General features: G+C 45.9%; 1 long non-coding RNA gene across 1 annotated transcript in view; it reads left to right on the top strand.

The window, feature by feature from the left end:
- Window positions 1-8254: 8254 nt before the first annotated feature.
- LOC146856527 (uncharacterized) overlaps window positions 8255-20910 on the top strand; it is a 1813942-nt gene continuing 1801286 nt past the window's right edge. The window contains exon 1 of the long non-coding RNA XR_014981506.1: window positions 8255-8321. This is a non-coding gene — a long non-coding RNA (uncharacterized LOC146856527). The remainder of the gene's footprint in view (window positions 8322-20910) is intronic.

Raw genomic sequence — 20910 nt, 5'->3', positions numbered from 1 at the left:
GCAATGTGGCGAGCACAAGGTAAGTGGTTTTATTTATTTAAATTTCATTTTACTTATCCTGCCGTCTGTTGACTTCCCCGACCCCTACCCCGCCCATCCCCACCTCACCGCTTTTACTTGTGCCGGCCACCACTGGGTTTCAAGCCACCAAACTATCTGGGTCGAAACGTCGATGATATTAATTGTCTGTACTAAATCAAAAATCCCCCTTGAACCTCTAAGAAATCTCTAGGTGCCCCTCTGGATGAGGATTTAATTCATTTTGTTTTCGACAGACAGCTAACAGTTGCTCTAGACCTGCGTTCTATATTTTATTGTATTTCACCTGTTCACTTTGCACGAGCACTTTTATCACACTGTTCCCACTTTATGGAGCAACCGTAAGTCTAGTGTACATAGATATCTTCATGCTCTTGCGGTAAAAAATACACGCATTGTGCAGTCATCTTCTCTTACTGGTTGTGTGTTCTTTTTTCTTGTGCTGCTGTTGATTAGTTCTTCATCTCACCATTAATTTATTTTGATTTTATATGTAATTGATTACCGACAAGATTTGTATTGTTTATATCATTTTTGTGCGGCAGCAGATTACATGTTGTGCTTTGTCTCTGTAAACATGGCAATGACTGCAGTAAGACTTACCTGAATTTGCCAGTGTGTAACTGTGCCCTGCCCAGTTCTTAGTTAGGGTGAGAGATAAAACAGAAGCTGGGGGATAATTTCGGATGAAGGATCTAAGATCTAGGAACTGAACCCAACTACCCAATTATGTTACTGGAGTATGGTAAGATTAGATGGATTTATTATGGCTGCTTTAGAAAAAGAGTCAATTCATTCCTCCTTGAAAGTGGCCAGGATTACAGCTCTTTTTCAAAAGCCAAATGGGTGCCGGGACACCTGACAATTTGAGGCCCATGGCAGGCATCAGCCATGGCAAAACACTAAGAAATGGCAATGCTGGGCCAGCAAACTCATCCGCTTTGAAACTGCACCATATTTTCTCTTACCTCGGATCAAGACTAGTCTTAGGGTAATAAGCAGCTCTCACCTTGATTTGTGCAATGGGCTGTGAAAGGTTCAGGCCAAAAATATGTCAGAATGGCCATGGTTTGAAGATGCTTGTGATAGAACTCAGATGCTGATAACACTTGATGCCAGGATGGGTCAGGATCCCAGATTCAAGAGGCCTCATAAGAAAAGTCCCAGCCCCTTAAGTTAATCTTTAACTGCTCACGAGTCTCTGAATGGCCAAGCAGGTCTCACTGAAGGTCAAAGGGAAGATTTGTGAAGAGACGGAACAGGAAATGTCTACTCTGGGAAGCCAGAGCCTCGAGCAGACATGCCCACACTCGAGGGAAGCCCCATTGCTCACTTGTCAAGTAACACCTCTTTGTTACAGAGGTATCATAGAGGCAACTGAACAGTGCTACTCCGTGCGAAGGAAACTGCACATCATGTTCTCCCTAATACCTATAATTTTACAAAACCTCACGAAAGGGGCAGTTCTGCTTTGAATGTTGTAGAACTGGATGAGACCGAGACGAGTGTCATTTAATTGGCAGCGCCTGTTGATGGCCCTGTACCTCTCCTCTGGTGTGGCGAGGTAAATGCACAGAAAACTCAGTAGAAAGAATTGCAGAAAAGTACCAATAATTTGTATGGATATTAAGGATAACGGGCGCAACAGCCTGGGGAGACGAGGGGGTCAGGTACTTGAAAATTGTGCACTTGGCACGCTCACAATATGTTTCCTATGCGGTTTCTGAAGCCAAGTAATGCCCATTGCACACAGCCCAGGTGCATAGCTAGGATCACGGTTGCTGCAAGAGATTTCCCGCCTGAACCAGCGCCCTGTCGCCCAAAATGATGCAGGAAAATGGAAATGGAAGGACAACTAAAATGATGCTCAGCCGTGCGATGGGAATTTCGTATGCTTTCACATGCATAAAAAACCATGTGCCTAGGTGTAAGCACAGCAGGGCCTCGAGGCAGCGCTATAATGAATACAGTCCCTCCCAGCTCTCTTGCTCACGTCATTGTTCACTCACTCAAAGCAAGGGGCGCGCACACAGAACACGGCAATAAAAGACAGCCACAGCACACAGCAACAGGCATGACTACCGTGCAAGGCAATATGCAGACCTGCTGGCCCGCAAACACAGGGCCACGCGGCGTCGGACAGTCACGGTGACACACGCACTGGCAGACACAGCGCCCCACACGCACACGAACGGGTGTACAACACAGTATAGAAAGCGCGAGGGTTAACAAGCGCGCCTTTAGGGCCCGGCCCCCTGGACCCACGCCCCCAAAAAATCAAAACGCGACCTGGGTAACAGCTTTACAGCAAGCGTCTTTATCCTTTGTGTTAATCCGATTATTTCTACGATAGCTCGACAGGTGTGAATTTATCAAGCAAACTCATGGGGGTGGTGCTTAATTTGTAAAAGAACGAGTGCCGGTGCCCGACGCTCCGCTCAGAAAGCCGCGCCCTGTGGAATTAAACATCTGCCCGGTGGAATTAAACATCTGCGCGCCAAATACCAAGGCTGGCCGTCCTAAATCCACCCCATGCCTCTTTAATCCTCTGACACTCACCGCCCCTGTATGCCACGCTGACAGGTTTCTAACTCCCTTTATGTCGGTCATTCTGTCTTCGTCTCCCCCTGTCTTTCTGCTTTTAATAATGTTCCCTCTCTTCCTCTGGGTAAATGTCTGATGCTGAAAAATGACTTTTGTGACGTGCTGTTGTCCTCCTCTTTAAATTCTGTCTGTTTTTCCCTCTGTAAATGTCTATTGAGGAAAAATAAGAGCTGCCCCCAAAATTGGGAGTCGGTGCCCCCCACCGGAGTCACCGGCGCAAATGAAGCACTGTTTAGGGGGGGTGTTTTGTGTGCTTGCTCAACTTCAAACCGCAGCCAATACAGAGCAGGCAACGAAAGAACAATACAAGAAAGCAACGTTTTTATTAATCACGTTAAATTTACATGACAACTTGTATACAGTAATGTGTTCCCTTGAAAATAAAATTGTAGTTGTATTATCTTGATCAATAAATGTTTTTGTTTTTTCCTAAAACCTATTTCTTTCCTTCGCATGTTTGGCGTGTACTGCTGTGTGCTACTGCAGTTGTGTACATCAAATAATTGTGAGACTAGTGTCCTTTTCTTTCCTGTGTGCGGCTTTCGAAAGAAGTGTACTTCTTGTGCTTGTTGTGGGGTGTGCAGTGCTGCAACCGGCAAGACGGACTCCAGTGAAGCCTCGCACTGCACACAGCGGCACGCACACCTGCACATGAAAACCACTGGCCGTGATGCACAACACAGCAACTGGCATGATGACAGCACAGCAGCCGACGGACTGCACGACGCAGCTTCAGACACGGCTGCACAACATGCCAATGTGCATGGCAACACCATACACCGACGTACTTGGCTGCACAGGGACACGCGTGACAGCGCAACGCAGAAACCGACATGGACGTACAAGACATAAATAGAGGAGTTGCACAACACAGGCACAACTGTGCAACATAGATGGACACGGATGTGCAACACAACGGGTTTGCTTCAGCACAGCATCAAGCATGGGTAAATACAAGGCGGAAATGTGCGTGGCTACAGTGTTACACAAGACAGAGACAAGCGTGGACAAACAACACAAGAAGAAGTGTGGTTGCACCACACAGCAAGTGTTATCGCTGCAGAGCACACCGACGATAGAACAGGCAGACACTGTTACTACTCATACCACACAACACCAGGCATGGCTGCAGAGCATGACAACAGCATGGCACTGCACGGAAACATGTTTTGTATGCATTTATTTCAGTGTGTGTCATGTGCTGTTTTGTGATCATGGTATGAATGATGGGCACATCACATATGACGTTTTCTACGGGAGGCGACAGGGGTTCAAAGCACAGCAGTCAGCAGCGTGTCCTCCTGTTGCTGTTGTGTGGTACTGGGGAGAGAGAAGCACAGCAGTCAGCAGTGTGTCCTCCTGTTGCTGTGGTGTGGTACTGGGGGGGGAGAGAAGCACAGCAGTCAGCAGTGTGTCCTCCTGTTGCTGTGGTGTGGTACTGGGGGGAGAGAAGCACAGCAGTCAGCAGTGTGTCCTCCTGTTGCTGTGGTACTGGGGGGAGAGAAGCACAGCAGTCAGCAGTGTGTCCTCCTGTTGCTGTGGTGTGGTACTGGGGAGAGAGAAGCACAGCAGTCAGCAGTGTGTCCTCCTGTTGCTGTGGTACTGGGGAGAGAGAAGCACAGCAGTCAGCAGCGTGTCCTCCTGTTGCTGTGGTGTGGTACTGGGGAGAGAGAAGCACAGCAGTCAGCAGTGTGTCCTCCTGTTGCTCTGGTGTGGTACTGGGGGGAGAGAAGCACAGCAGTCAGCAGTGTGTCCTCCTGTTGGTGTGGTGTGGTACTGGGGGGAGAGAAGCACAGCAGTCAGCAGTGTGTCCTCCTGTTGCTGTGGTGTGGTACTGGGGGGAGAGAAGCACAGCAGTCAGCAGTGTGTCCTCCTGTTGCTGTGGTGTGGTACTGGGGGGAGAGAAGCACAGCAGTCAGCAGTGTGTCCTCCTGTTGCTGTGGTGTGGTACTGGGGGGAGAGAAGCACAGCAGTCAGCAGTGTGTCCTCCTGTTGCTGTGGTGTGGTACTGGGGAGAGAGAAGCACAGCAGTCAGCAGTGTGTCCTCCTGTTGCTGTGGTGTGGTACTGGGGAGAGAGAAGCACAGCAGTCAGCAGTGTGTCCTCCTGTTGCTGTGGTGTGGTACTGGGGGGAGAGAAGCACAGCAGTCAGCAGTGTGTCCTCCTGTTGCTGTGGTGTGGTACTGGGGGGAGAGAAGCACAGCAGTCAGCAGTGTGTCCTCCTGTTGCTGTGGTGTGGCACTGGGGGGAGAGAAGCACAGCAGTCAGCAGCGTGTCCTCCTGTTGCTGTGGTGTGGTACTGGGGGAGAGAAGCACAGCAGTCAGCAGCGTGTCCTCCTGTTGCTGTGGTGTGGTACTGGGGGGAGAGAAGCACAGCAGTCAGCAGTGTGTCCTCCTGTTGCCGTGGTGTGGTACTGGGGAGAGAGAAGCACAGCAGTCAGCAGTGTGTCCTCCTGTTGCCGTGGTGTGGTACTGGGGAGAGAGAAGCACAGCAGTCAGCAGCGTGTCCTCCTGTTGCTGTGGTGTGGTACTGGGGAGAGAGAAGCACAGCAGTCAGCAGCGTGTCCTCCTGTTGCTGTGGTGTGGTACTGGGGCGAGAGAAGCACAGCAGTCAGCAGCGTGTCCTCCTGTTGCTCTGGTGTGGTACTGGGGGGAGAGAAGCACAGCAGTCAGCAGTGTGTCCTCCTGTTGCTGTGGTGTGGTACTGGGGGGAGAGAAGCACAGCAGTCAGCAGTGTGTCCTCCTGTTGCTGTGGTACTGGGGGGAGAGAAGCACAGCAGTCAGCAGTGTGTCCTCCTGTTGCTGTGGTGTGGTACTGGGGGGAGAGAAGCACAGCAGTCAGCAGTGTGTCCTCCTGTTGCTGTGGTGTGGTACTGGGGGGAGAGAAGCACAGCAGTCAGCAGTGTGTCCTCCTGTTGCTGTGGTGTGGTACTGGGGAGAGAGAAGCACAGCAGTCAGCAGCGTGTCCTCCTGTTGCTGTGGTGTGGTACTGGGGAGAGAGAAGCACAGCAGTCAGCAGCGTGTCCTCCTGTTGCTGTGGTGTGGTACTGGGGGAAGATTAAGCAAGCTACTGCCCAGAGTCACATGGTGCTGGGCTAATCTGCCGCCAGCGACGGGGATTGAACCGTGATCCCCAGATTCCGGAGTCAGTCGCCCTGGCCGCTGCGCCACACCTCTAACATGTCTCAACAAACGTGCAAACATGTCTCAACAAACGTGCAAACATGTCTCAACAAACAGACATACAAACATGTCTCAACAAACAAGCATGCAAACATATCTCAACAAAAACATGCAAAAAGCATGCAAACATGTCTCAGCAAACAGACATACAAACATGTCTCAACAAACAAGCATGCAAACATATCTCAACAAAAAAGCATGCAAACATGTCTCAAAAAATAGAAACGCAAACATGTCTTAACAAACATGCAAACATATCTCAACAAATAAACATGCAAACATGTCTCAACAAACAAACATGCAAACGTCTCAACAAACAAACTTGCGAACACATCTCAACAAACAAACATGCAAACAAACATCTCAACAAGCAAACATTTCTCGACAAACATGCAAACATGTCTCAAAAAACAAACATGCAAATGTCTCAACAAATTTGCAAACATATCTTAACAAGCAAACATGACTCAACAAACAAGCATGCAAACATTTCTCAACAAACATGCAAACATATCTCAACAAACAGACATGAAAACCTGTCTCAACAAACATGCAAACATGTCTCAACAAACAAACATGTAAACATGTCTCAAAAAACAAACATGTAAACAAACATATATCAACAAGCAAACATGTCTCGACAAACAAACATGCAAATGTCTCCACAAACAAATTTGCAAATATATCTCAACAGACATGCAAACATGTCTCAACAAGCAAACATATCTCAACAAACAAAAATGTCTCAAACATGTTTCTATGTCTCAACACACAAATATGATTCATAAAACAAACATGTAAACAAACATATCCCAACAAGCAAACATGCAAACATGTCTTGACAAACAAACATGTCTTGGCAAACCAACATGCACACGTCTCAACAAACAAATTTGCAAATATATCTCAATAAACAGACTTGAACATGTCTCAACAAACAGACATGCAAACGTCTCAACAAACAGACATGGAAACATGTCTCAACAAACAAACATGCAAACGTCTCAACAAACAAACATGCCGAGGACTGCCACAGGCATAGGTGCACAGAAGTGCAAGAGAGAAGGACCACGTAATCACAGGCATGGCTACACACACAGCTATTCTTTCGCTACACAACACTAATTCTACGGTTGCACACACAGCAACTCTATGACTACACACAACAACTCTATGGGTGCACAATACATATCTAAATACGAACACAAACATCGCAGCGTGGGTGGCTACTCAAAACAACAACAGTTGTAGCTGGGCAACGCAGTCGCAGGCACGGCTAGTCAACACAGCAACAAGCGCAGCAGACACTGTTAAATGTCGCCGCACTGGGTACCTCTGATGCAACAGGTAGAGCCTCACAGCACATGAAACCACTTATGAACAGACCACAGAAGCCAGCCATGGGGCGAAAATACTGTCACAGACAATACCATACAGTACACCAACCTCCATGGTTTCACAACGTAAAAGGAGCCATTTATTGCAACCCTCTCCAAAATGCACGTCTGTGCAGTACGTAAAGAGACAAACGAAGTAGCACAACACATTGCTGGGACAGCACATTACTCGACGACACAGTAATGTGTAAAGATGACGCAACAGGGATGGCTGCTGTGTTGTGCTGTTCCGGACAACACAACCAGAGCTGTTTTAATGCATGGGCAAAGGGGGCAATTGCCAGGGCCCCCACCTTCCACGATGCTCCCTGGGAACGTGGACTTTCTCTCTATGACACTTCTGTGCGGTTTTGTATCTTATCATTAACATAGAATTACTCAATATTGTCAGGCAATATAGGGCTTACATTGGCACAAAATGGTTAATGAATTTCACAGTTCTGCAAAACAGGGGCCCCAAAATACTTCTAGCCTGGGGCCCAAAAATTCCTTAAGTTGACACCGAACACAGCAACCTATAAGGACACACAACGCAACAGGCAGAGTAAACTGGGCCATGCGGGATGGCAAGACGTGGGCACACTGCACAGAATCGTAGCTAGAGTTGTGTCTGAACGGCACAGGGGCTGGTTAGGCACCAAACTGTACATCCGGGCACCCCGGGGACGTGCTGCGTGGCTTCTCTTTCCATACGATGCAAACGCCGCTGAACAACAGCAGGGACACAAGTAAACAGGCCTGGTGTGAGCGCCTCGTTAGACGCACCCACTGACACGCCGTGTCTGAGCGGAGTCCCCCGGCCTCACACCCCCAGGGGCTCCGAGGCAGACCTATAAAGCCGGGCCCAGGCCTTTAGGGCCGTCTGCGCGGAAGTCCAAGTTCAATACCAAGTTAGGGGCGGCGGCGGCGGCGTTTCCTCAGGAATGAGGCCGTTTGCACCACATTGTTGTCAACTGCCGCGGAGGGGGAGGGGGCATTTCTTTCAAAGGTGTTGTCGTCTCGCAGTCCACAGCACACTCTAAACCTGAACATCTCTCGCCCGCCGCCGACCCTGAGATGTGAATATAGCCACGCGCGACTCCTCCTCCGTGGATCAAAGGTATTTGCGCGGCATTTCTTTACCTTACACACGCTGGGGCTTCTAGGAGCCCACGAGGCGCCCTTTCATTTTCAGCTGCTTTTATAAAATGGTTTGATAGCAACTTCAGGCATGAATTCTCATCACCTGAAACGTTTCCCTCTGGATAACTCTCGCCCTTATCCAGCCTCAGTGTGTGGTGAAAACGAAAAACATTGCTTAATCTGTACTGCTGGGATCTGCTGTTATCGCTGTGCGGAAGTGATGTCACAATTTAAGACAGCATGTATTCTATCTTAAGAAACCACGGTCAGACCATGGGTGGTGTGTAACAGAAGAAATAAGTTAGTCACAATGAGTAAGACACAACATTAAAGTTAAAATGGCGGAGCTCAAAACAAACCACCGATATTCTGTTGATTGCAATACAAGTGATGGCGCGGACCCAAAGTGATACCTTAAAAAAAAAAATATATATATATTACGAATATGACTCAGTTTAAAAGTTTAAGGAATATAAAATGGTAGACTCACAACACAGTAAACATCTGCTTGTCTGCAGATGCTGCGCACTTCTATCTAAAAGCCTGAAAAAAATTAAATGGGTAAAAAAAAAATCACAGCTTGTTTCTAAAAGGGGATCCTGTTACAGTAGCTTTTTAAAAAAATATATATATACTATATATTTCACTAATAATTTGACGTTCTCGGCTTCCGATCCCACACCCTTCTATTTTAGCAGACTAATTTGTGTCAGCGCGGAATGTAAACTGCTGCTCACGGATAATTCCCCCCAGCTATCCCTGTCTCTGACACGCCGCTCAGGCAGGATCACGGGTTATCGCTGAAATAATTCGGGGCCTCCCGTCCACTCGCGGAGTTCGAGGGGCTGTGACGGAGCCGGCTGCCCCACATCATGGAATATGCCTGGGCCAAAGGTAGGAGTTCTCGGACGCTGTTCTCCGAATAAAGTCACTTTTGTGAGTGAACGACAGCTGCGTCTTTCGGCCTAAATGTGAAAATATGTACTTTACACGAGTGTTCATTTTAATAATTTATTTGGGGGCAACACTGGGCGGCCAGAACTAAAAAAAAAAAAAAAAAACACTGCTAAAAGTATAAATTCTCATTTTATTCAATTAATGAAACATTACATATTTTCTGCTACTACGCGTATTAACGTAAAAAAATGCCATTAATAAATACAAATAGATTTATACTGCTGCTAATCATAAAGCCATTCCGAATTATAATAGTAACAACTCTACCACCATTAGAAACATTAATAGAACAAGTAATTACAATAATAAATTCTACTGTGAATATAAGTATGAATTATACTGCCCACACTACTAACTACAATATTCTACTACGGCTTCCTATTAATTAAAAAAACCATAATGCCACTAATAATCCCACTCACGGCGCTAACGAACCTACCACTTACATTAGTAACCGTCACCCAACTAATAAAAACACGAGTAGTACTAATACTACTACTAGTAATCATACTACTACGAACATGAACCTACATAACAATACTAAGGCTGCTAGTGCTAAAAATGAGTCATAATAATTACACCAGTGCCAATAACATACTCCGAAGAGTAATATTATATAATATAAATACCACTTCACCACAGACCAGTGCACTGTTGACTGCACTAATTATAAATAAATACACCTAAACAAATAAATTATCACAAATAAATAAATAAAGCCAGAGACGCATATGTGGGATTCCAGCGGCTCATACGCATGGGTGCCCGCCCGTGCAGAGGCGTCGCCGGTAGCTCCCCCCCCAGCTCGCCGGGGGCCACCGGCTCCCATCTCTGCACAGCAGATGGCCCGGCATCGCCCGGAGGACGGACCCAGGCGGGGAAACGCCACATTTTCCACCAACAATGCTGCGAGGATGCGCTGGGGGAGGGGGCTGGTCGCCACGCAGGACAAAGAGGTTCCCCCCTTTGTCAGGGGCTGCGCCCCGCTTTCAGCGCCTCTGGCTCCTAACCTTCAGAACACGCTGCGTCGGCCGCGACTGCGCCCGGCCACCCCGCGTGTTACAAGAAGGAGATTCCTGTTACCAAACCGCTCATTTTTACAAGATCCTCGCACGCCATTCGGCAGCAAATCTCGTGTTTTTTTGTACCCGGCTTCAAGCTGCCGGTGACTCATTTTAAAGAACTGGGAATGTTTGTAGAGCTGCGCGCCTGCCAAACAGTGACATGTTCAGGGGCATTTGTAGAGAGGCCGCTATAAAATAAATACACAGACGAGTCTTTCCAAGGACGAGGGGATATAAAGAGGAAAGGGAAGTGGGACGGGGAGATCGAGAAGGAGAGACAAAACACGAGAACGGCCACGATTCAGTCAGAAATTTAGAGAGCGATAGAAACAGAGATCGACAGATACAACGAATGAGTGTCAGAAAGAATCAGCGAGCGGAACGGGAAATGTAGAGCAAGAAACGCGAAGGGAGAGTGAGAAAAAGTGAAGGGCAGCGACTTACAAAAGGTAGAGAGATTAGGAGAGGCTGAGCATGTGAGAGGGAGGGCTGGAGGGCCACGAAGAGCGTGTGTGTGAGAGAGAGAGAGAGCGAGACACACAGAGAGAACGACGCAGGAAGGAAAACACTTCGAGAAAGACATGCACACACGTAGAAAGACACAACGTAACTGTAAACAAGTAAACAGCACTCAGCTAATACCACAATATTGTACACTTCCTAACTGGAGGGAAGTGAGACACTTGAAAAAGGAAACCAAACAACCAACCTATTAGGAGTTACAACACAGCACACAAAGGCACATGGGAAGGGTACCTCTGAGAGGTTGGGGGAGCACGGGACCCCTGAAGGGTGGCTGCCCGTTTTCAGTTCTTTTCCTTCTCCAGACACCCATTTCAACACATTTTGTGCTTCATGGGCCTTCAGCTGGTGTTTGCCTCGATGCGCGGAAAATGTGCCTTTTTGGCAGTGGTTTCCTGGAACTTGGCGACAAAAAGCATAACTTGGCATTCCCTCTTTTGAAACATAGTGAAGGAAGGAGTGGAACTTTGCAGTTTCCGCAGGGTCAGGACATAGCCGACATCTGCGCGTGACTTTTAGCCAGAGTCCGAGCTCAGAAAGATCAAAAAGTTGGACTGAAGACTGTAACCCGCCCCCCCACCACCCTCTGTAACCCCCTCACATGCCATCCACCACCCCTTGCACCTGAGCGCGCCAGCGGCGCACACTCGGAGCAAAAACTCTTTCTTGGATCTGGGTTTGTTGACATTGAGAAACCCGGCTCACACGTGACCTGTGATCGTCGCTCGTGTACGGGCCCCAGTATTTTCACACACTGAAGTTTGTATGGTCTTGGACACCTCACATAAAACTAGTGCCCGTTTGCCTGGACCTATTTATGTTTCTGTCTATATTTAAACGTCTGCTCACCAGCCGGCGAACCATCCAGCCATCCACAGGTCTTGCCCATCTGCCCATCCATTCTGTCTTTTTAAGCCTTTTCTCTATCGTACATGCAGCACCCGTGCTATTTGTTCGCCTTCGTTAATTGTTACGTGATCTACCATTAATCCGCCCTAGCGCTCACCTTTGCTGATTTCTATCTTCCTAGTATGTAAAATGGCACCCTTGCGTCTGTTTTAGACCAATCAGAGCACCGGCCACTCCACTCCTTCCTACTTGTCCATCCATCCATCTGCCATCAATTCATACATCTGGCGCAAGCAACGGGTTTACTATAGTCCAAGAGCTGACTGGCTGGGGCTAAGGCAGACACAGGATCACTGGGCAGCCATTGTTGTCATCGGTGAGAGAGTGGGTCTGCATTTTTTGTTTCCAGACAGGCCTTGAAAGGTACTGGCACGAAGTTCCACTCAATAGTGGTCAGTACTTAGAATGCTCGTCCACTATCTACCTGTGTACTAAGGAGACCATCCAGGACAGAATCCTCTCTAACTCCCGCAACTCCAAGGAACTCTTCAACATCAAACAAGAATTCACCAGACCCCCCAGAGAAACCTCTGACGTCCCTCCCAGGACCTCTGCAACAAACTCATCTCCTTCTTCCACCACAAGATCAGGACTCTCAACAACTACTTCGATGAACAGAACCAAGGCACCGAAGCAACACCTTCCACCAGCAACTCCACTCGGCCGACCATCCTCGCCTGGACCCCTGTCACCACAGAAGACACCGCAAAGACCATGAGGAGCATACACACCGGAGCACCCACTGACCCCTGCCCACCTTACAAATTCCTCAGGGCCACCACACTAGAACTACGACGGACAATCAACTGCTCCCTTGAAACAGACACGTTCCCCAATGACTGGAAACACACAGAAATCAAACCCCTCCTCAAGAAGCCCTCTGCAGACCTGACGGACCTCAAGAACTACAGGCCTATATCCCCCCTCCCCTTCGCCGCCAAAGTCACGGAGAAGGTTGTGAACATCCAGCTAACGAACTTCATACAATCAACGACATCCTCAACACATCCCAATCCGGCTTCCGCAGCAACCTCAGCACCGAGACCACCTTCCTAGCTGCCACGGATGACTTCCGCACACTCCTCGACCAAGGCCACACTGCAGCATTCCTTCTCCTAGACATCTCAGCAGCTTTTGACACCGTCTCCCGCTGCACACTAACTGCCAGACTCCACAACACCGTCATACAAGGAACTGCCCTAGACTGGATCCGCTACTTCCTCGCCGGCCAAACTCAAAGAATTAGAATCCCACCCTTCCTTTCCGAACCCACAGAGATCAGATGCGGGGTACCCCAAGGATCCCTCCACAGCCCCACGCTCTTCAACATCTACATGGCCCCCCTCGCAATCATCGTCAGAAAACACGACTCAGCATAGTATCCTATGTCGATGACACCCATCTCATCCTCTCCATCACCAAAGAACCAGACACCACCAGGAGCAACTTCCAGGAAGGAATGAAGGACGTTCACAACCTGGATGAGCAGCAGCTGCCTGAAGCTCAACTCAGAGAAGACGGAAGTCCTCCTCTTCGTATCCACCCCCTCTGCGTGGGACAACACCTGGTGGTCCCCTGCCCTTGGCATCATACTCAACTCGACCCTCACCATGAACCGACAGGTCAACACCATATCCTCCACATGCTTCAACTCCCTCCGCATACTGCGCAAGACCTTTAAATGGACCCCCGAATCCAGGAAGACGTCACCCACTCACTCCGCACCAGCAGGCTGGAATACGGGAACGCTCTCTACACCGGAATCAACAAATCTCTACTCCACAAACTCCAGACCGTCCAAAATGCCACAGCCAGACTCGTCCTCAGCATCCCGCGACAAGACCACATCACCCAGCACCTACGAGACCTCCACTGACTCCCCGTCAAAAAAAGAGTGACCTTCAAGCTGCTCACACACACCTACAAAGCCCTGCCCAACACTGGACCCCAATACCTCAATGAAAGAATCTCCTTCTACGCCCCTAAGAGAACCTTCCCCTCCGCTGACCAGGCCCTGGCCGAACTCCCCGCATCCACAGAACCAGAATGGGAGGCAGATCCTTCTCCCACCTCGCTGCCAAGACCTGGCACGAACTCCCCCTCGGCAGCAGACGCAGCCTCACCCTGCAAGCTTTTCAGGAAGAGCCTCAAGACCTGGCTGTTTGGATGACCGGGGCTGCCTTAGTCCCCTCCGCGCCTTGAGACTCTCATGGGTGAGTAGTGCGCTCTATAAATTCCTGATTGATTGATTGACCCATAAGAGTCTAGTGCTTGACAGAAGAATGCTCCTTGGCTGATCATATTTGTGGTTCCATGTCGGGGAGGGCAGCCCCTGTTGATAAGAATCTTGATGTATGATGCACAAAGCCTCGGACTGAATCCATTGCTCCACTCCCAACCAATGGCATTTCTACAGATTAGAAAGTATACAAACTGCAGGATTCTGGAGCAGTTGAAGTTTGGATATATCAGACAGGGAGCATTGCCACAATCTAACCATAAGACAACAATGCACGGATTACAGAGATGTGGCCAATAGGGCTTGTCAAAAGTTTCCAATGCTGTTCCATGAATACTTGCAGGAAATACCTCCAATTTTGCAGGACCTAACAAAATGCACTCTCTATTTTCTTTATGACTATGCCTGCATCCTGTTCCCCATCTCTTAAAATCCCTTCCAAGACTCCAGGAGAGCTGTGCATATGCTCCCTCTCTACCACTCACACACAAGAGCTCACAGAAGCAGCCAAGAATTGGCTGAGGGTACTCCAACTGGAGGGTGAACATATGCACGGCTCCACTGGGCTAGGCCTTCCCAAAGAGCACTTAAAGAAATAACATTACACAAATAAATGCCTGGAAAATAGCTCAGCCTGCTGAACTTGGAAAACTTTAGCAGTCACCGAAAACCCAAATCTTTAGAAAATGTGGGTAATACTGAATTTGCTGAATAGTTTGCACAGATTTAAAAGTAACTGGGAAAAATAGTAGAATCACCCTACTCAGGCCTTAATGATAATAGGAGAAAACTACTTAAATCATCAAAATTTGCAGGGATAGGGCTTTATCAAGTTAGACGTTTGTGTTTCAGACATGAGATGCAGAATTATACGTTCTCTAATAGACGTGGAATCTCTGTATTGCAGCACCAAGTTCCCCACTTACAAGTAATGGTGCACACTTGTCTATACCATTTGGGTCTTTATACGTGTGAAAAAGTTACTTCATGGAGTCTGAATCAAAGTTCCAAATTCTGCGTGAAGCAAATCAATACATTTTATTTTTACTGGCAGAATGACAATGTGTGTTTTGCAATTTAGATCAGTTCATTTTTGGTAATGGTAGCATTCTAAGTCATGGAATCCATTACAACTGTTCTTATTAAATCATGCGATGCTCTTTGAAACATCTACGGAGAAACTGTTCTAGATTCCTACTAGATCAATTCTAAAGCAAACCAATCCAGATAATACATTTTTTATATGAACTATATATCTATATATATCTACATATATATCTTTTAGCTAGTTCATAATGAAACATCAGCCCTCATCACAAAAACAAAGTCTCGTCCATTTATCATCCTCATTTGAAACCCCCCCGGATGTTCTATCTAGTAAAAATCTTATATGAACAGATTCATACAAACAATATTTTTGAATCACAAATTAAACAATCAAGTTACTTGTCTATAGATTGCCTGCTTAGAACTTTAAACAAAAAGTCAATTTATGCCATATCTCTAACACGCGTGAAAACCTTCAGTGTGATTAATAGCATTACTATTATCGCTTTGCTCTGCACACAGGGAACACTTCCGTATAGAGACTGATGATTGATCCACTGGTCCCATAACCAACAGGTAGGTGTGTATAACTCCCAAGTCTAATTACATACTTGCTGTTAAACCCATGAGTCTCTCTCTTGCTTATATATACCCCTGCTGTCCTTAGTACCCCCATAAAGGAACTTAGGGTCTAATTTAGAAGTTTGTGGACGGGTTACTGTATCACAAATATGAGATGGGAAACCCATCTGCCTTATTACAAGTGCACTTTATCCTATGACATTTGTAATATGGCGGACAGGATAGTTGTCACATTGTGACGAAGTACCCATCTGCCAAATTCTAAACCAGCCCAACCCACTTAGCTTTAATGGATATGAGGCAAGCACTTTTTTTAAAAATGTAACTAAAGTATGGTGTGGCAGTACACTGTTATTTACAGACAGCACATTTTCCATTGATATGGCCACTAAATGTGCACAGGCATACAGTTTTACTGATAAAATATATTGCACAAAAATGATAATGTGTGACAATTAGGTTTAAGTGAACATTTAATATTTGTGCAGCACCAAGAAAAGTCTTGATTTGTTTTGATGCCCTCAAAAGCTTTGTTTCATCACTCTTCAGAATTATAGAAAAAGTGCTTCATTTTCGCTTTCCTAACTGCTGAATGTGTAAAGTTCATTTATCGTTATTTACATTTTTGTTGAGTGTTGCAAAAAACAACAGCCTTTCCCTTCACACTTCCTGTACTGTAGCTAGAGTGTCACATAATTCACTTTACTTTTATTTCTCTCACTGCAAAGTGAGAGGTGTTTGTAAACACTAATCCCTATGTGAAAAAAAGTAAGCAGCAATTTGTCAGAAGACATAATCTGACATTTAACCTCTGTCTTTGAAGTGCAGCAAGTGTGACAAGATAAATACAGAATTTAAAGGCATCTTCATTAATTGCATGGACTTTCGTGACCCACCAAAAACCTGCTCGCAAACCGACCCACAGTTTGAAAAACACGGCCCCAGAATGTAAAGTGACTTCCTTACAAGGATATTTACTATGTCTCTTGTAATCCCAATAGAAAAAGCAGTATGTGTAACTTCTAGCTATGTATATAAATTAACCGTGGCCAGAGGACGATCTAAAGTATAAGTGAGTCCATTTTGATGTACGTTTATCAACCTGCCATTAGGGGAAAAAAAAGTTCAGATGTTTTTACTGGAGCTCTCCTGTCAGTTGGCTGCAGTCTCCTCTCCAGCGCTATGCAATTTACATGGCATATGTAACAGGTAATACATCTTTCTTTCATGCCCATTTTAATTCAGCCAAATCCATTTTCTCAATGTCATTTAGTCTTCCTTTGTCTAAATTTGCTTTCACCGAAAATTTCCCTCACCAGATACATTACATTACATTGTTCTAGATATCATTTCGCCCTACCTAATATATCCATAAAAAATGTTAATTGCTTCAATTCATGTGTCTCTCATGTTAATATGAGATGAGTCTCAAAAGAGTCCAGTTGGCGATACCCTTTATAGTTCCACCGATCTACATGCTACATCTACACTGAATGCAAGGAGATGATCGCAATCACATCTAGATCTTACTGTCGCATTGTTTTGAATCATCCAATATCTGTCTTCGTATTGATTACATGCTCCTCTATTCATTAACATATTTACTTCATCTCTCAAAAGATAATACAACATCATGCATAAATTAAATTGTCGCAGTTATATACGCTTGAGATAGATACCACCCTCAAGTTCTCTATAAAATTATCTGATAATCCCAAAGAATGTTGTAATTTCATTTTAACATTAAGGCCAATCGGTTGGATTGTGTCCACTCTCCTTATCCAGTATATCCTCATTGAGTAAGAAGTTTCTCCAATCTCTTCCGCCTGCAGTTCTCATGACCTGTTCAAGGATCTGCAGTCTTATTTGATTATGGTACTGCCTTTCTTTCCTGTGGATTTCAGTTGGCGCCTTTTTATTTTTGATTAAATGGTCTCTTTTATTCCGGAAATCTTTGTTTAGCCATACAACTTGTTTTACTCACAAAACATAAACCAGATTTATTTGTAATAGCAGCTTTCCGTGTTATATGTTGTGAACTGTTTCAGTTTGATCTTTTCATCAGTTTTTGCATGACAAATAAATTGTCCTTTTTTGATATTTACACAGGAAGATCAGCTTAAGTGGAGATAAATATCTTTCTTTTCAGTCTGTAAAACAATTGTTTTGATTTATCGCCCATCAAATCCGTTCTGGAGACCTGATTATGGACATTTCTGCGTCTTTTATGATCCAACATCCCCCTCTATTACTTTTTGTTATTGTAATACGATTATTCACATTGTGGAATCCTAAAGGCTGTCGCCGTACTCTACTGACAGCTTCTCAGTCATGTCCATGTTTAAAGGTATGACAAAAGGTAGGGGAAGACAAGGATCAATTGTGATCCAGTAGGGCATTAATTACCATTCACAAGAGAATGGAAGGTCCGGCCACAGTCGTAGCCCCAGATATGAAAGCAACAAAAAGAGATGACTGGGCTGTTCCTTAGGACAGGAAAGAGGAAAAGATCACTAGGGAAAAAGGGTTAGTGCTCAATGGAGGACAACCCCTGGGTATCCAATTAGTTGGATATAATGGCCTCACACACCCTTGCGAGTGTCATGCTTCATCATCGGCAATGCTCCTCGTCGGGCAGGCGGTGCAATGCCCAACGGGCTCACCTCTAAGAGGGGCTCTTTATCGGAGATCTTTTATCCAACTGCCTATGAGTGAAGTGGGGGTGAGGGGCCAGGACAGAGTAGATAGTGTGGGTGAGGATAAAATGTGGCCTAAGGTACCGGAAAGCAATTTTTATTCTGGTGGTCCTCTGCCACAAATAAAATCAAGGATAGCCGGTACTCAGGGGGACTATGGTTTCCCGGAATGGACCAGGGCTAGAGTGCAAATGGTGTGGTCAACATGTTTCTCGCTTCTAGTACAATGACTGCGATTCTTCAGGACCTAGTAAAAAACTACAATCTACAAAACATGACCTAATGATTAGTATCAGTTTAAATACAGCACATAAGTTGTACTACCTGTATGACACTGCTCCTACCTAAGGGTTAGAGTTATAGGGTGTCAACAGTACCCGGTGGAACTGACATCAAGGGAGAAGCCATAACCTTTCAGGTTTTTACTGCTCGTGTCAGGGCCAGTCAAGCCTACCCATCTCACCGGGTCCGAATAGTGGGACCCGGTGAGATGGGTAGGCTTGACTGGCCCTGACACGAGCAGTAGTACAACTTATGTGCTGTATTTAAACTGATACTAATCATTAGGTCATGTTTTGTAGATTGTAGACCATAGTCCCCCTGAGTACCGGCTATCCTTGATTTTATTTGTGGCAGAGGACCACCAGAATAAAAATTGCTTTCCGGTACCTTAGGCCACATTTTATCCTCACCCACACTATCTACTCTGTCCTGGCCCCTCACCCCCACTTCACTCATAGGCAGTTGGATAAAAGATCTCCGATAAAGAGCCCCTCTTAGAGGTGAGCCCGTTGGGCATTGCACCGCCTGCCCGACGAGGAGCATTGCCGATGATGAAGCATGACACTCGCAAGGGTGTGTGAGGCCATTATATCCAACTAATTGGATACCCAGGGGTTGTCCTCCATTGAGCACTAACCCTTTTTCCCTAGTGATCTTTTCCTCTTTCCTGTCCTAAGGAACAGCCCAGTCATCTCTTTTTGTTGCTTTCATGTTTAAAGGTAACCATTTTCCTTAAACTCTCCTTCACTTGTGGGATGCACTCCCTAAAATGAGACTGTGATCCAGACGACTCAGATTGAGCGACAGCAGTTCTGAGTGCTCCGGCTTGGGAATACAATTAGAGCCCGTAGGAGTGAATGAGAAAATCAAGAGACCGCAGACAAAAAAAATGAAGTGAAGAGAGGATCTTTGTGCCACTTAATGGGTGATGAAGTACACCTCTTGAATGATAGCATGCAAAGAGAATGGTTGACTCCTTTCTCGTAAAAAGCGTGGCACTAGTCCCAGGCTAAACCGGTCACACCTGCTGCAACCATGCAATCTAACAGAATGTCATGATCAACGGTATCAAAGGCGGTGATAGGTCTAATGAGGCCAGGATTGCCACACCGCCTTTACCAACCATGAAATTTACTCTGTCCCTTCTGCATGTCTGAAAAATGCCTGTAGAGGACACAAAAAGACAGGAATCAACATAAGCCGTAGAGCCTTTAATTACTGCTGTCTCGGTAACATTAGCTTCAATGGGCAATGGGACATGGTCCTGAAATTCACATGCTTTGATGGACCCAAGAAGGGCTTTCAGCAGTGGCTTAACCAAATCAAGTTTCATAGCAGCAGAACATTGTCTCTATAGTACAAACATTAATTGCCTTACAGAGAGATGGCACCAATAACAGACATCGACCTTTTAAAACTTTACCAACGAAAGGTACATGGGGCATTCAGATTTGATAGGTTTCAAGGAGGAGAGAGTGGCATCCTCTGAAAGGGGTGGATATTTTGAAAAATTCTTTAAGTTAATGTGTGGCCTGTCTATCTCGATTGGGTTTCCTTTGAAGCCTGGACATTAGTTAGCAATTCTAACTGTGATTATATCCAACTTTTTCAAATATGTGGGCGTGGAAACAATTTCATTAAAGAATAATTGGTAGGGTAAATGATGAAAGAGATAGACACAAATTAAGTGTGTTTGTGGACCAATGCCAACAGATCCTTTGTAGAATCAAAGGTGGCAGCAAAATAAAAAGGAGAGCCGCTGGCATCTCATACCGGTCCATGGAAGGAGTGATATCCACAGAGCCAACAAATTACCACTTGATGAAGTTTTTCATTAAAGCGGGTAAAGTAATATTTTTGGATCAGTGCTGTTGAAATTCAAGAAATATCTATAACTCAATTGATAAAAATGGCTTTGGTGTTAATCTTTTCACATAATTTTGCAGAGCTTGGCTTGATTCTGTCTTGTGATTCTTCACAGGGTAGAGAGCATCAAGTGTGGCTCTATGCCGGTCTCACCAAGCGAGGGAAAGCCCCCTAGGTTTAATAAGCGAGGGATGAAAATCAAATGTAGTATCTTCATGCACAGAACTGCACACTAGCTTAGATCGCCCTAATAAATGCCTATTGGATAGTAAGGTGTTTGAAGCTGGTATCCGTTCGTCCATCCTCTCTAATCATCTTGTAGGCATCATATGCGTTTTCTGTTCTGATATCTTCATTTATTTTATAGGTGTACTCATAAATCCACGAATCCGCTCATCTGGT

The sequence above is a fragment of the Triturus cristatus genome, chromosome 4_1 (genome assembly GCF_964204655.1).
Source record: "Triturus cristatus chromosome 4_1, aTriCri1.1, whole genome shotgun sequence".
In the NCBI taxonomy this organism is placed as follows: domain Eukaryota; kingdom Metazoa; phylum Chordata; class Amphibia; order Caudata; family Salamandridae; genus Triturus; species Triturus cristatus.
Note: the sequence above shows the minus strand (reverse complement) of the source record. Positions and strands in the feature narration are given on the sequence as shown.